The sequence below is a fragment of the Chiloscyllium plagiosum genome, unplaced genomic scaffold (assembly GCF_037043375.1).
Source record: "Chiloscyllium plagiosum isolate Xiang-an unplaced genomic scaffold, Cpla_swu_hap1 HiC_scaffold_1, whole genome shotgun sequence".
Lineage (NCBI taxonomy): Eukaryota > Metazoa > Chordata > Chondrichthyes > Orectolobiformes > Hemiscylliidae > Chiloscyllium > Chiloscyllium plagiosum.
In genome coordinates this window covers 150,237,221-150,252,779 of record NW_028270139.1, presented here as the reverse complement: position 1 = coordinate 150,252,779, position 15,559 = coordinate 150,237,221, and positions in this window count along the sequence as shown.

Genomic DNA, 15,559 nt, shown 5'->3' with positions numbered 1-15,559 from the left:
CACGCCATATTCCAACAGTGGTCTAACCAATGTCCTGTACAGCCGCAACATGACCTCCCAACTCCTGTACTCAATACTTTGACCAATAAAGGAAAGCATACCAAAAGCCTTCTTCACTATCCTATCTACTGGCGACTCTATTTTCAAGGAGCTATGAACCTGCACTCCAAGGTCTCTTTGTTTAGCAACACTCCCTAAGACCTTACCATTAAGCGTATAAATCCTGCTAAGATTTGCTTTCCCAAAATGCAGCAACTTGCAATTATCTGAATTAAACTCCATCTACCACTTCTCAGCCTATTGGCCCACCTAATCAAGATCCCCTTGTAATCTTAGGTAACCTTCTTCGCTGTCCACTACACCTCCAATTTTGGTGTCATCTACAAACTTACTAACTATATCTCTTATGTTCACATTTGGCACTCCACTGGTCACAGGCCTCCAGTCTGAAAAACAACCCTCCACCACCCCCCTCTGCCTTCTACCTTTGAGCCAGTTCTGTATCCAAATGGCTAGTTCTCCTTGTATTCCATGCTAACCAGTCTCCCATGGGGAACCTTGTTGAACACCTTACTGAAGTACATATAGGTCTATCTCTCTGCCCTCATCAATATTCTTTGTTACTTAGAGTCATAGAGATGTACAGTATGGAAGCAGACCTTCAGTCCAACCTGTCCATGCCGACCAGATATCCCAACCCAATCTAGTCCCACCTGCCAGCACCCGGCCCATATCCCTCCAAACCCTTCCTATTCATATACCCATTCAGATGCCTTTTAAAAGTTGCAATTGTACCAGCCTTCACAACATCCTCTGGCAGCTCATTCCATACACGTACCACCCTCTGAGTGAAAAACGTGCCCCTTAGGTGTCTTTTATATCTTTCCCCTCTCGCCCTGAACCTAAGCTCTCTAGTTCTGGACTACCCCACTCCCAGGAAAAGACTTTGTCTATTTATTCTATTCATGCCCCTCATGATTTGATAAACTTCTATAAAGTCACCTCTCAGCCTCCGACGCTCCAGGAAAAACAGCCCTAGCCTATTCAACCTCGCCAACCCTGGCAACATCCTTGTAAATCTTTTCTGAACCCTTTCAAGTTTCACAACATCTTTCCGATAGGAAGGAGACCAGAATTGCACGCAATATTCCAACAGTGGCCTATCCAATGTCCTGTACATCCGCAAAATGACCTCCCAACTCCTGTACTCAATACTCTGACCAATAAAGGAAAGCATACCAAACACCGCCTTCACTATCCTATTTACCTGTGACTCCACTTTCAAGGAGCTATGAACCTGCACTCCAAGGTCTCTTTGTTCAGCAAGACTCCCTCGGACTTTACCATTAAGTGTATAAATCCTGCTAAGATTTGCTTTCCCAAAATGCAGCACCTCACATTTATCTAAATAAACTCCATCTGCCACTTCTCAGCCCATTGGCCCATCAGATCAAGATCCTGTTGTAATCTGAGGTTACCTTCTTTGCTGTCCACTACACCTCCAACTTTGATGTCATCTGCAAACTGACCACCTATACCTCTTATGCTCACCTCTCCTTCAAAAAACTCAATCAAGTTTGTGAGACGTGATTTCCCACGCACAAAGCCATGTTGACTATCCCGAATCAGCCTTGCTTTTCCAAATACATGCACATCCTGTCCCTCAGGATTCCCTCCAACAACTTGCCCACCAACGATGTCAGGCTCACTGGTCTATAGTTCCCTGGCTTTTCCTTACCACCCTTCTTAAACAGTGGCACCACGTTAGCCAACCTCCAGTCTTCCGGCACCTCAGCTGTGACTATCGATGTTACAAATATCTCAGCAAGGAGCCCAGCAATCACTTACCTAGCTTCCCACAGAGTTCTAGGGTACACCTGATCAGGTCCTGGGGATTTATCCACCTTTAACCGTTTCAAGACACCCAGCACTTCCACCTCTGTAATCTGGACATTTTGCAAGATGTCATCATCTATTTCCTTACATTCTATATCTTCCATGTTCTTCTCCATGGTAAACACTGATGCAAAATACTCATTTAAGAGGATTGACAAAGTTGAAGTAGAAAAAGGAGTAATTTCTGCTCCTGTGTTTCATGGGTTCCTCATGAGTGAATCTAGAAGTAGACATCATAATTTTGAAATAAGGAGTAGCAGATTTAAACAGAGATGAGGAGAAATTACTCTCAAAGAGCTACGATTCGGAAAAATTCACCACCTCAGAGTGCAGTAGATGCTGGATCATTGAGTAAATTTAGGGAGAATATACATTTTTAATTAGTAGCAGGTTGGAGGGGCATGGAGAGCAGGATTCAAAAGAGTGACACTGGAAAAGCACAGCAGATCAGGCAGCATCTGAAGACCAGGAGAATCGATGTTTCAGGCATAAGCAATTCATCAGGAATTTCCTGATGAAAAGCTTATGCCCGAAATCTTGACTCTCCTGCTTCTCAGATGCTGCCTGACTTGCTGTACTTTTCCAGTGTCACTCTTTTTGACTCTGACTCTCCAGCATCTGCAGTCCTCACGTTTTCCTCGGGTTATGGAGAGCGGGCAGGAAAGTAAAGTTTGGCCAATGGGAGATCAGCCATAATTGTATCGAAATGTCAAACAAGTTCAAGAGGCTGAATTGCCTATTCCTGCTCCTAGTTTTTATTGTTCTTATGTCAAGTATGAAATAGTCTATTTTGAAAGGAAGAATGTAAAAAAGCATATCATGAAAATGATGAGTATATACAAAGAAATCTATCTCTTTCTGCCTTAAAATCATTCGGAGACTTTACTTCCATTGGTTTTCAAAGACTCATGATCAGCTAAGACATTTACCTCATCTCAGCCTAAAATGGATCACCCCCACCCCCTTATCCTCAACAGTTCTAGATCCCCACACAAATATAAACAATCTTTCCAAACTGGTAATTCTTCCTAGGCAGTAATAATTGATAATGCATTGTTAATATGTGGAAACTTGGGATCTAAATTGTATGGAGAGATGTAAAGTTTTTAATATATCATGCGTACGTTAAGAAAGACCTCGATTTACAGTCATATTTGAAATTTTCGAGTGATTCCAGGGTGTTTTATTTCATTCTCTCATGGGATTTGGCCTTTGCCAATATTTAGTGCCTATCTCTATTTGCCCAGAGGGTAATTAAGAATCTCATATCGTGAGTCACATATAGAGTCATATTTGTAATAAGACCATTTCAAATAATATAGATGTTGTACAATAGTCAGTGATTTTGTCCATTTCAAAATAAACTTTGATGCTCTTTTGTAAAATGTACATTGCCAACCTCTTGTGAATATGTTCAGTGATCACTACAGTAAACACATTATAAAAATAAAATTTATGCTCAATCAAGTCAGGTTTCACTCTGTGTTTGACTTGTCCAGTATTACCATCAGCTGGGATCATAATAACAGCCACATTGCTGAAACTGCTCAGAATCTTATATTTCAATTATTTTTCTGAACTCATGTTGAAATTGTACCAGCCTCCACCACTTCCTCTGGCAGCTCATTCCATACATGTACCACCCTCTGTGTGAAGAGGTTGCCCCTTAGGTCTCTTTTATATCTTTCCCCTCTCACCCTAAACCTATGCCCTCTAGTTCTGGACTCCCCCACTCCAAGGAAGAGACTTTGCCTAATTACCCAATCCATGCCCCTCATGATCTTATAAACCTTTATAATGTCATCCCTCAGCCTCCGACGCTCCAGGGAAAACAGCCTCAGCCTGTTCAACCTCTCCCTCTAGCTCAAACCCTCCAACCCTGGCCACATCCTTGTAAATCTTTTCTGAACTCTTTCAAGTTTCACAACATCTTTCCGATAAGAAGGAGACCAGGATTGCACGCAATATTCTAAACATGGCCTCAACAATGTCCTGTACAGCTGCAAAATGACCTTCCAACTCCTATACTCAATACTCTGACCAATAAAGGAAAGCATACCAAACGCCTTCTTCACTATCCTATCTATCTGCGACTCCACTTTCAAGGAGACTCATTGGAATTTAGAAGAATCAGGAAGAATCTTACATAAACATTTAAAATTGCAAAGGGAATAGATAAAATAGAAGCAGGGAGGTTGTTTCCACTGATGGGTGAAACTGGAATGAGGCTGCTGAGCTTTAAAATAAGAGAGAGCAGATTTACGACTGAGTTGAGGACGAACCTGTTCACCCACAGGTTTGTGAATCTGTGAAACTCCCTGCCCAGTGAAGCAGCTGAATGTTTTTAAGACATAGATAGATAGAGTTTTGAACAGTAAAGGGATTAAGGGTTATGGTGAGCAGGCAGGTAAGTGGAACTGGGTCCATGAAAATGATCTACCATGACTGTTTTGAATTGTGGATCAAGTTCAAGTGGCCAAATGGCCTACTCCTGATCCTATTATGTCCTTATGTTACTGCACAGGAGGTCCTTTGTGCTAATGCTAATTATAGGTCATAGAGATGTACAGCTAGGAAACAGACCCTTCAGTCCAACTCATCCATGGAGACCAGATATCCTCACCTAATCTAGTCCCATTTGTCAGCATTTGGCCCATAGTCCTCTGCACCTTCCTGTTCATATAACCATCCAAATACATTTTAAATGTTGTAATTGTCTCAGCCTCCATCACTTCCTCTGGCATTAGGACAACAGCACATGACTTGTTCAATGATAATAACATTCTTATGAAACTGTTCCAGTCATTGTCACCCTTATGACCAAAGACATTTCATTCTTCTGCCTTGAGATTTCCATAAGTAGTGTTCCAAATCTTGTTTGGAGATGTTGGGATAACATGGATAGACTGAAGATACAAGCATTCTGTAGATAATGGAAAGTGCTCTAACTCTCCAGAGTGCAGGAGATTGACAACTTTGTAACCATAACCAACTTGTGGACGGCGAGGAAGGTTCTCAGAAATTGCAGCAGGAACTTGAACAGTTGGGGAAGTGGGCCGAGACATGGCAAATTAAGTTTAATATAGAGAAGTTTGAGGTATTGCATTTTGGAAAATCAAATCAAGGTAGGAGTTTCGTGGCGAATGGTAGGGCCTTAAGGAGTGTAGTGGAACAGAAGGACCTTGGAATTCAGGTACACAGTTCTCTGAAAGCGGAGTCACAGGTAGACAGGGCAGTGAAGAAGGATTTGGCACACTAGCCGACACCAGTCAGGGCACTGAGCATGGAAGTTGGGAAGTTATGTTGCAGTTGTACAGGATGTTGTTGAGGCCGCACTTGGAGTATTGTGTTCATAGAACATAGAACATAGAACAATACAGCACAGAACAGGCCATTCGGCCCTCGATGTTGCGCCAACCTGTGAACTAATCTAAGCGCATCCCCCTACACTATCCCATCATCATCCATGTGCTTACCCAAGGACTGTTTAAATTTAAAATTTACATTTAAATTAAAATTTTAAAGAAAAGGGAAGGCTGGTCGGTATAGGGAATGCTGGATGACTAAAGAAATTGAGGGTTTGGTTAAGAAAAAGAAGGAAGCATATGTCAGGTATAGACAGGATAGATTGAGTGAATCCTTAGAAGAGTATAAAGAAAGTAGGAGTATACTTAAGAGGGAAATCAGGAGGGCAAAAAGGGGACATGAGATAGCTTTGGCAAATAGAATTAAGGAGAATCCAAAGGGGTTTTACAAATATATTAAGGACAAAAGGGTAACGTGGGAGAGAATAGGGCCCCTCAAAGATCAGCAAGGCGGTTTTTCTATGGAGGCACAGAAAATGGGGAGATACTAAATGAATATTTTGCATCAGTATTTACAGTGGTAAAGTATATGGAAGATATAGACTGTAGGGAAATAGATGGTAACATCTTGCAAAATGTCCAGGTTATAGAGGAGAAAGTGCTGGATGTCTTGAAACAGTTAAAAGTGGATAAATCCCCAGGATCTGATCAGGTATACCTGAGAACTCTGTGGGAAGCTAGAGAAGTGATTGCTGGGCCTCTTGCTGAGATATTTGTATCGTCGATAGTCACAGGTGAGGTGCCGGAAGACTGGAGGTTGGTAAACGTGGTGCCACTGTTTAAGAAGGGCAGTAAAGACAAGCCAGGGAACTATAGACCAGTGAGCCTGACCTCCGTGCTGGGCAAGTTGTTGGAGGGAATCCTGAGGGACAGGATGTATATGTATTTGGAAAGGCAAGGACTGATTCGGGATAGTCAACATGGCTTTGTGTGTGGGAAATCATGTCTCACCAACTTGATTGAGTTTTTTGAAGAAGTAACAAAGAAGATTGATGAGGGCAGAGCAGTAGATGTGAACCATATGGACTTCAGTAAAGCTTTCGACAAGGTTCCCCATGGGAGACTGATTAGCAAGGTTAGATCTCATGGAATACAGGGAGAACTAACCATTTGAATACAGAACTGGCTCAAAGGTAGAAGACAGAGGTGGTGATGGAGGGTTGTTTTTCAGACTGGAGGCCTGTGACCAGTGGAATGCCAAATGTAAACATAAGAGGTATAGTTAGTAAGTTTGTAGATGACACCAAAATTGGAGGTGTAGTGGACAGCGAAGAAGGTTACCTAAGATTACAACGGGATCTTGATTAGATGGGCCCATGGGCTGAGAAGTGGCAGATGGAGTTTAATTCAGATAATTGCGAGGTGCTGCATTTTGGGAAAGCAAATCTTAGCAGCACTTATACACTTAATGATAAGGTCCTAGGGAGTGTTGCTAAACAAAGAGACCTTGGAATGCAGGTTCATAGCTCCTTGAAAGTAGAGTTGCCGGTAGATGGGATAGTGAAGAAGGCTTTTGGTCTGCTTTCCTTTATTGGTCAGAGTATTGAGTACAGGAGTTGGGAGGTCATGTTGCGGCTGTACAGGACATTGGTTAGACCACTGTTGGAATATTGCGTGCAGTTCTGGATCCTTCCTATTGGAAAGATGTTGTGAAACTTGAAAGAGTTCAGAAAAGATTTACAAGGATATTGCCAGGGTTGAGGATTTGAGCTAGAAGGAGAGGCTGAATAGGCTGGGACTGTTTTCCCTGGAGTGTCGGAGGCACAGGGGTGACCTCATAGAGGTTTACAAAATCATGAGGGACATGGATAGGGTAAATAGACAAAATCTTTTCCCTGGGGTCGGGGAGTCCAGAACTAGAGGATATAGGTTTAGGGTGAGAGGGGAAAGATATAAAAGAGACCTAAGGGGTAACATTTTCACGCAGAGGGTGGTACGTGTATGGAATGAGCTGCCAGAGGATGTGGTGGAGGCTGGTACAATTGCAACACTTAAGAGGCATTTGGATGGGTATATGAATAGGAAGGTAAAAACAATGCCTGATGAAGGGCTTTTGCCCAAAACGTCGATTTTACTGCTCCTCGGATGCTGCCTAAACTGCTGTGCTTTTCCAGCACCACTCTAATCTAGACATATGAATAGGAAGTGTTTGGAGGTATATGGGCCGGGTGCTGGCAGGTGGGACTAGATTGGGTTGGGATATCTGGTCGGCATGGACGGGTTGGACCGAAGGGTCTGTTTCCATGCTGTACATCTCTATGACTCTATTACTCAATCTCCCTAATGTGGCTGAGTTAACTACATTGGCAGGCAGGACATTCCATGCCCTTACCACTCTCTGAGTAAAGAACCTGCCTCTGACATCTGTCTTAATTCTACCACCCCTCAATTTGTACAATCCAACATCATCATCCTAGGAAAAAGACTCTCATTGTCCACCCTGTCTAATCCTCTGATCATCTTGCATGTTTCTATCAAATCCTCTCTTAGCATTCTTCCTTCTAATAAGAACCGACCCAAGTCTCTCAGCCTTTCCTCATACGACCTTCCCTCCAGAACTGTACAAGTGTGGCCGCGCTAACGTTTTGTATAGTTGCAGCATCACATTACAGCTCCTGAACACAATCCCTCTACCAATAAAACCTAACACACCGTATGCCTTCTTAACAGCTATCCACCTGGGTGGCAACTTTCAGGGATCTATGTACATGAACTCCAAGATCTCTCTGCACATCCACACTACCAAGAATCTTTCCATTGACTCAGTACTCTGCCTTCCTGTTATTCTTCCCAAAGTGAATCATATCACATTTAGCTGCATTGAACTCCATTTGCCACCTCTCAGCCCAATTCTGTAGTTTATCCAAGTCCCCCTGCAGCCTGTAACATTCTTTCACACTGTCCACTACTCCACCGACTTCAGTGTCATCTGCAAATTTACTAACCCATCCACCTATGCGTGTGTCTAAGTCATTTATAAAAATGACAAACAGCAGTGGTCCCAAAACAGATCCTTGTGGGACACCACTAGTAACCGAACTGCAGGCTGAATATTTTCCATCAACCCAACACTCGCTGCCTTCTTTCAAAAAGCCAGTTTCTAATCCAAACTGCTAACTCACCCTCAATCCCATGTCTCTGCATTTTCTCTAACAGCCTACCATGTGGAACCTTATCAAAGGCTTTACTGAAGTCCATGTATATCACGTCAACTGCCCTACCCTCATCTACATGCTTGGTCACCTTCTCAAAAAAACTCAATGAGGTTTGTGAGACATGACCTGTCCTTGATGAAACCATGTTGACTATCTGCAATCAAATTGTTGCTTGCTAGATGATTATAAATCCTATCTCTTATAATCCTTTCCAAAACTTTTCCTACAACAGACGTAAGGCTCACTGGTCTATAATTACCTGGGTCATCTCTAATGCCCTTCTTGTGCACAACATTTGCAATCCTCTAGTCCTCGGGTACTAAACCTGTAGACAATGACAACTCAAAGATCAAAGCCAAAGGCTCCAACATCTCCTTCCTAGCATCCCAAAAAATCCTTGGATAAATCCCATCCAGTCCAGGGGACTTTTCTACTTTCGCTCCTTCTAGAATTGATAACACCTCTTCCTTACTAACCTCGATCTTTTCTAGTCTAATATCTCGTATCTCATTCTTATCCTATATAATATTCTCCTTTTCCTGGGTGAAAACCGATGAGAAATATTCATTTAGCACCTCTCCGATCTCCACAGGGTCTACACACAACTTCCCACTTCTATCTTTGACTGGCCTTATTCCTACTCTAGTCATCCTTTTATTCCTCACATACCTATAGAAAGCTTTAGGGTTCTCCTTTATTCTACCTGCTAAATACTGCTCATGTCCTCTCTTTGCTCTTTTTAACTCTCTTTAAATCCTTCCTAGCTGATCTGTAACTCTCCATCGCCTCATCTGAACCATCTTGCCTCATCAACACATAAGCCTCCTTCTTCCGCTTAACAAGATATGCAATTTCTGTAGTAAACCTCGGTTCCCTTACCTTATCACTTCCTCCCTGCCTGACAGGGACATACCTATCAAGGACACACAATACCTGTTCCTTAAACCAGCTCCACATTTCGATTGTCCCCATCCCCTGCATTTTGTTACCCCATTGTATGCATCCTAGGTCTTGCCTAATCGCATTATAATTGCCCTTGTCCCATCAATAACTCCTGCCCTGTGGCATGTACCAATCTCTCTCCATCATTAAACTAAATGTAACTGAATTATGGTCACTCTTTCCAAAGTGCTCACCTACAACTAAATCAAACCTCTGGCCTGGTTCATTACCAAGCACCAGATCCAGTGTGGCCCCGCCTCTTGTTGGCCCTTTGACATACTGTGTCAGGAAACCCTCCTGTACACATTGGACAAAAGCTGTTGGGGAAGTTAAAGCCCCCGTAATGACCACCCTGTTCCTTTCACACCTACCCAGAATAATTTTGCTAATCCTCTCTTCCACCTCCCTGGAACTCTGCGGAGGCCTATAAAAATCTCCAAGCAGTGTGACCTCTCCTCCCCTGTTTCTAACCTCAGCCCATACTACTTCAGTAGATGAGTCCTCTTTCAGCCACCGTTATACTATCTTTGACTAACAAGGCCACGCCTCCCCCTCTTTTACCACCTTGCCTGTTTTTAATGAAAGATCTAAACCCTGGAACCTGCAACATCCATTCCTCACCCTGCTTTATCCATGTCTCCGAAATAGCCACAACATCGAAGTCCCAGGTACCTATCCATGCTGCAAGCTCACCTACCTTATTGCGGATACTACTGATGTTGAAGTAGACACACTTCAAACCAGTTTGCTGTCTGTCAGCACATTTCTGTGACCGTGAAATCCTGTCCCTGTCCTCCCTACCCTCATCCTCCTGTGCACTGCAACTACCCCTCAGGTTCTCATCCCCCTGCTGAGCTAGTTTAAACCCACCCAAATAGCACCAGCAAATTTCCCACCCAGGATACTCATACCCCTCTGGTTCAAGTGAAGACCGTCCTGCTTGTAGAGGTCCCAGCTTCCCCAGAATGAGCTTTAATTATCCATGCACCTGAAATCCTCCCTCCTGCACCATCCCTGCAGCTACGTGTTCAGCTGATATCTCTCCCTATTCCTTGTCTCGCTAACACGTTCAGTTTTGGTCACCTTGCTATAGGAAGGATGTAATTAAACTGGAAAGAGTGCAGAAGAAATTTACAAGGATGTTGCCTGGACTCAAAGGTCTGAGTTATAGAGAGAGGTTGGACAAGCTAGGACTTTTTCATTTTGAGGGTAGGAGACTGAGGGGGGATGTTGGATAAGTGTATAAGATCATGAGAGGTATGGATAGAGTGAATGCACTCAGTCCTTTTCCCAGGGTTGAGGAATCAAGGACTAAAGGGCATTAGTTTAAGGTTAGAGGGGAAAGAATAAAAGGGAACCTGAGGGGCAAAGTTTTACACAGATGGTGGAATAAGCTGCCAGTGGAAGTGGTTGAGGCAGATACATTAACAACAATGAAAAGGCATTTGGACAGATACATGGATAGGATGAGATTACAAGGATATGGACCAAGTGCAAGGAACCAGGACTAGCAGCTTAATGTTCCAGGATACAAATGCTGCAGGAAGGATAGAAAGGGAGGCAAGACAGGGAGGGGTATGGTGTTTTTGATAATTACACCTGTACTGAGGGAAGTTAAAAATCACAAAACACCAGGTTATAGTCCAACAGGTTTAATTGGAAGCACACTAGCTTTCGGAGCAACGCTCCAGACAATCACCTGATGAAGGAGCGTCGCTCCGAAAGCTAGTGTGCTTCCAATTAAACCTATTCTACTATAACCTGGTGTTGTGTGATTTTTAACTTTTTACACCCCAGTCCAACACCGGCATCTCCAAATCATGAGTACTGAGGGAAGTTATTCCCAGAAATGCATCCAGGGAAATGTTTTGGGTGGAACTGAGAAATAAGAAAGGGATGACCACCTTATTGGGATTGTATTTTTAACCCCCTAATAGTCAGCAGGAAATTGAGAAACAAACTTGTAAGGAGACCTCAGCTATCTGTAAGAATAATAGGGTAATTATGGTCGGGGTTTTAACTTTCCAAACATCGACTGGGACTGCCATAGTGTGGAAGGTTTAGATGGAGAGGAATTTGTTAAGTGTGTACAAGAAAATGTTCTGATTCAGTATGTGGATGTACCTACTAGAGAAGGTGCAAAACTTGACCTAGTCTTGGGAAAGAAGGCAGGGTCTGGTGACTGAGGTGTCAGTGGGCCAGCCTCCAAACCTCCAACTCAGTACTGCCCTCTTGACCTGTCCTACATGTCCATCTTCCTTCCTACCTACCTGCTCCACCCTCCACACTGACCTATCAATACCACCCTCCCACCTGCATCCAACTATCACCTTGCCAGCTACCTTCTCCCCTGCCCCACCCCCACCCTCCTGTTTACCTCTGAGCCCCCTTGGCCCACAAGCCTCATTCCTGATGAAGGGCTTATGCCTGAAAAGTTGATTCTCCTGGTCCTCGGATGCTGCCTGACCTGCTGTGCTTTTCGACTTGAACATCTAATCTGATAGTCTAGGCTGGTCAGATATATTCAGCGGAGGAGAACTTCTCCAAGGTAGGTATCCTTGCAAGAGGATTCGCATTAAGGATAAAATCAACTAGGCGAAAGTGAGGACTGCAGATGCTGCAATCAGAGTCAAGATTAGAGTGGCGCTGGAAAAGCACAGCAGGTCAGGCAGCATCCGAGGAGCAGGAAAATCGACATTTTGGGCAAAAGCCCTTCATCAGGAAAAGCCCTTCATTCCTGCCCCTCGGATGCTGCCTGACCTGCTGTGCTTTTCCAGCACCACTCTAATCTTGACTCTGATCTCCAGCAACTGCAGTCCTCACTTTCGCCTGGTCAGATATATTAACATTGTCACATACTCCTGTAAATCCAGCAGTGGTAAATATTCTTGGATAGTCATTTACCGCAAGAGGCGATTCTTCGTCAGAGGATTATCCACTTGGGAGTTGAATCCAAAGTAATATGTTGTAAATGATCTGTAAGTTATCAGAAATGGAACTGGACTGGTCAGGTGAGAGAGTAGAGATCCTGTAGTGGGTAACTTACTTCCTGATTCCCTAAGGCACAAGTCAGGAGTTTGATGGAATACTCCCCACTGCCTGGATGGTGCAGCTCCAACAATACATGAGAAGCTTGACACCATCCAGGACAAAGCAGCCGCTTGACTGGCAGCCTATCCACCATTTGTGGGCGGCACGGTGGCACAGTGGTTAGCACTGCTGCCTCACAGCGCCAGAGACCCGGGTTCGACTCTAGCCTCGGGTGATTGTCTGTGTGCACATTCTCCCCGTGTCTGCGAGGGTTTGCTCCGGTTTCCTCCCACAGTCCAAAAATGTGCAGGTGAGGTGAATTGGCCATGCTAAATTGTCTATAGTGTTAGGTGTAGGGGAATTGGCCTGGGTGGGTTGCACTTTGGCGGGTCGGTGTGGACTTGTTGGGTCGAAGGGTCTCCTTCCATACTGTAAGTAATCTAATTCATCCCTCACGAAACATAAAAGGTAACTCAACTGGCCCTATTTATTGGCCAGTGCTTTGCTGTCACTCCTTGTCTGAACACCCCAAGAGTGTTATTGGCACTGGCAAATGATATAAATCATTGCCTTCAGCTGAACATCGATGCAAAATAAATCAAAGCAGTAGTGCTGCCTACATAACTCTTAATAAGTGCAGGAAAATGCATGGGTTCCCTAAATCCTAGCTAATCTAATCACCTTTCTTCTGTGTGTAATGATATAATAGGAGTAATTTTTTTATGACAACCAGGCACATTCCACATGAGCTGCAGCTGACAGCTGTTTTGTTTGACAGCGTTGGAATCCTTCCACTTTTCTGTATCAGACAAAAGAACGGAGAAGGTTTTGTGGCCAGACCACCCAAACATTTCATACGATAGCGTGTGACACCTTTACATCTCCCCGCTCCTTCAGACTCTGCCCTTAACACTAACCGGTAACCCCGACACCATTCTGGATAAAACTTTACTCCGAATCTTGCCTCTCACCATGTAAATTCGATGTTAGCAATGATTAGCTGGCAACCAGTGGTGTTCATTCCTAGGTACCTTGCTTCAGAAGACCTTTAGAGAGGGTGCAGAGGAGATGTCATAGAATCCCTACAGTGTGAAAACAAACCATTCAGCCCATCAAGTCCACAAAAACCCTCCAAAGACCACCCCTCCCAGACCCACCCCCACCCTCTGTAACACTGCATTTCCCATGGCTAAACCACCTAGCCCACACATCCCTGGACACACAGGGCAGTTTAGCACGGCCAATCCACTTAATCTGCACATCTTTGGGTTGTGGGAAGAAACCAGAGCACCCAGAGGGAACACACACAGACACGGGGGAGAATGTGCAAACTCCATACAGACAGTCGCCCAAGGGTAAAATCAAACCTAGGTCCGAGGTACTGTGAGGCAGCAAGTGCTTCGAACAGCGCCAGGAATGAAGGTCATAATGTATCCAAGGAGACTAGAGAAACTGGAGTTATTCTCTTCGGAGCAGCCAATGCTGAGTTTTCAGCTGCATCGAGCAGGAGGAATTTGTAGGCGTTACTTTGGGTTCTGAGAGTGCTCCCAAGGGCTGGGGAGGCAGTGGTGTAATGGCCTTGTCATTGGGCTAGTAATCCAGAGGAGCAAATTAATGCTCTGGGAGCATAGGTTCAATTCCCATCAAAGCTCCTGATGGCACTTTAGTTAACTTAGTATATCTGGAATGAACATGTGCAGTTTTGATCTCCTTGTCTGAAGAAGGATGTTCTGCCTATGGAGGGTGTGCAGCAAAGGTATACCAGATTGATTCCTGTGAAGAGAGACTGGATTAGTTAGGACTATATTCACTGGAGTTTAGAAAATTAGGTGGGGATCTCATTGAAACCTACAAAGTTCGAACAGCACCAGACAGGGTAAACGTGGGAGGATGCTTCCAATGACTGGGGAGTCCAGAACCAGAGATCACAGCCCAAGAATATGGGGAGGCCATTTAGGAATGGAAATCATAGAATAGCTACGGTGCAGAAAGAGGCCTTTTGGCCCATCGAGTTTGCACCGACCCTCCAAACAGCATCCCACTCAGACCCAGACTCATGATTAGATTAGATTCTAATCTAATGTGTGGAAACAGGCCCTTTGGCCCAACAAGTCCACACCGACCCTCCAAAGAGCAACCCACCCAGACCCATTCCCCTACATTTACCCCTTCACCTAACACTACAGGAAATTTAGCGTGGCCAATTCACCTGGCCTGCACATTGTTGGACTGTGGGAGGAAACCGGATCACCTGGAGGAAACCCACACAGACACGGGGAGAAGGTGCAACCTCCACACAGACAGTCGCCTGAGGCAAGAATTGAACTTGGGTCTCTGGCGCTGTGAGGCAGCAGTGCTAACCACTGTGCCACCATGTCGCCCATCATTGTAGATGGTGAGGGTGGACTCAAAGGAATGAATGGCCTACTCCTACTCTTAATATCTATGTTTCTAATCACATGTTCATGAAACCATTATTTCTGAAGAACAGTTGGACTTGAAACATTAACCGTATTTCTCACGCCACAAATACTGCCAGACTTTTTGTGTTTCTCCAGAACTTGCTGTTTTTATTTCAGATTTCCAGCATCTGCAGTTTTTTAAATGTTGATTGTCAACCTGCCACCAGCCAACGTGATTCTCTAATGTCCCTCTGCCAGCTTTACCCAGTCTAGCCGACACATCTCTCTGGAAACCAGAGCAATGTAATTGCTTCTTATCATCATTTTGAAATGGCCAAGCAAGCCAATCAATCCAGAGGCAACAAATTCAGAATGATTGTGTCAGTGATGACCATATCACATGAATGAATAATGAAGGAGGTGATTCAGACCATACCTTTTCGCCATTGACCTGCAAATTTGTATTTTCCATCCAACATCCTTTGATTATTGCTATTAGATTAGATTAGACTAGATTCCTGACAGCGTGGAAACAGGCCCTTCGGCCCCACCAGTCCACACTGACCCTCCGAAGAGCAACCCACCCAGACACATGACTAATGCACCTAACACTATGGGGCAATTTAGCATGGCCAATTTACCTGAATTTCAAATCTTTGGATTGTGGGAGAAAACCGCAGCACCCGGAGGAAACCCACACAGACACAGGGAGAATGTGCAGACCCTACACAGACAGTCACCCAAGGCTGGAATCGAACCATTGAATTTG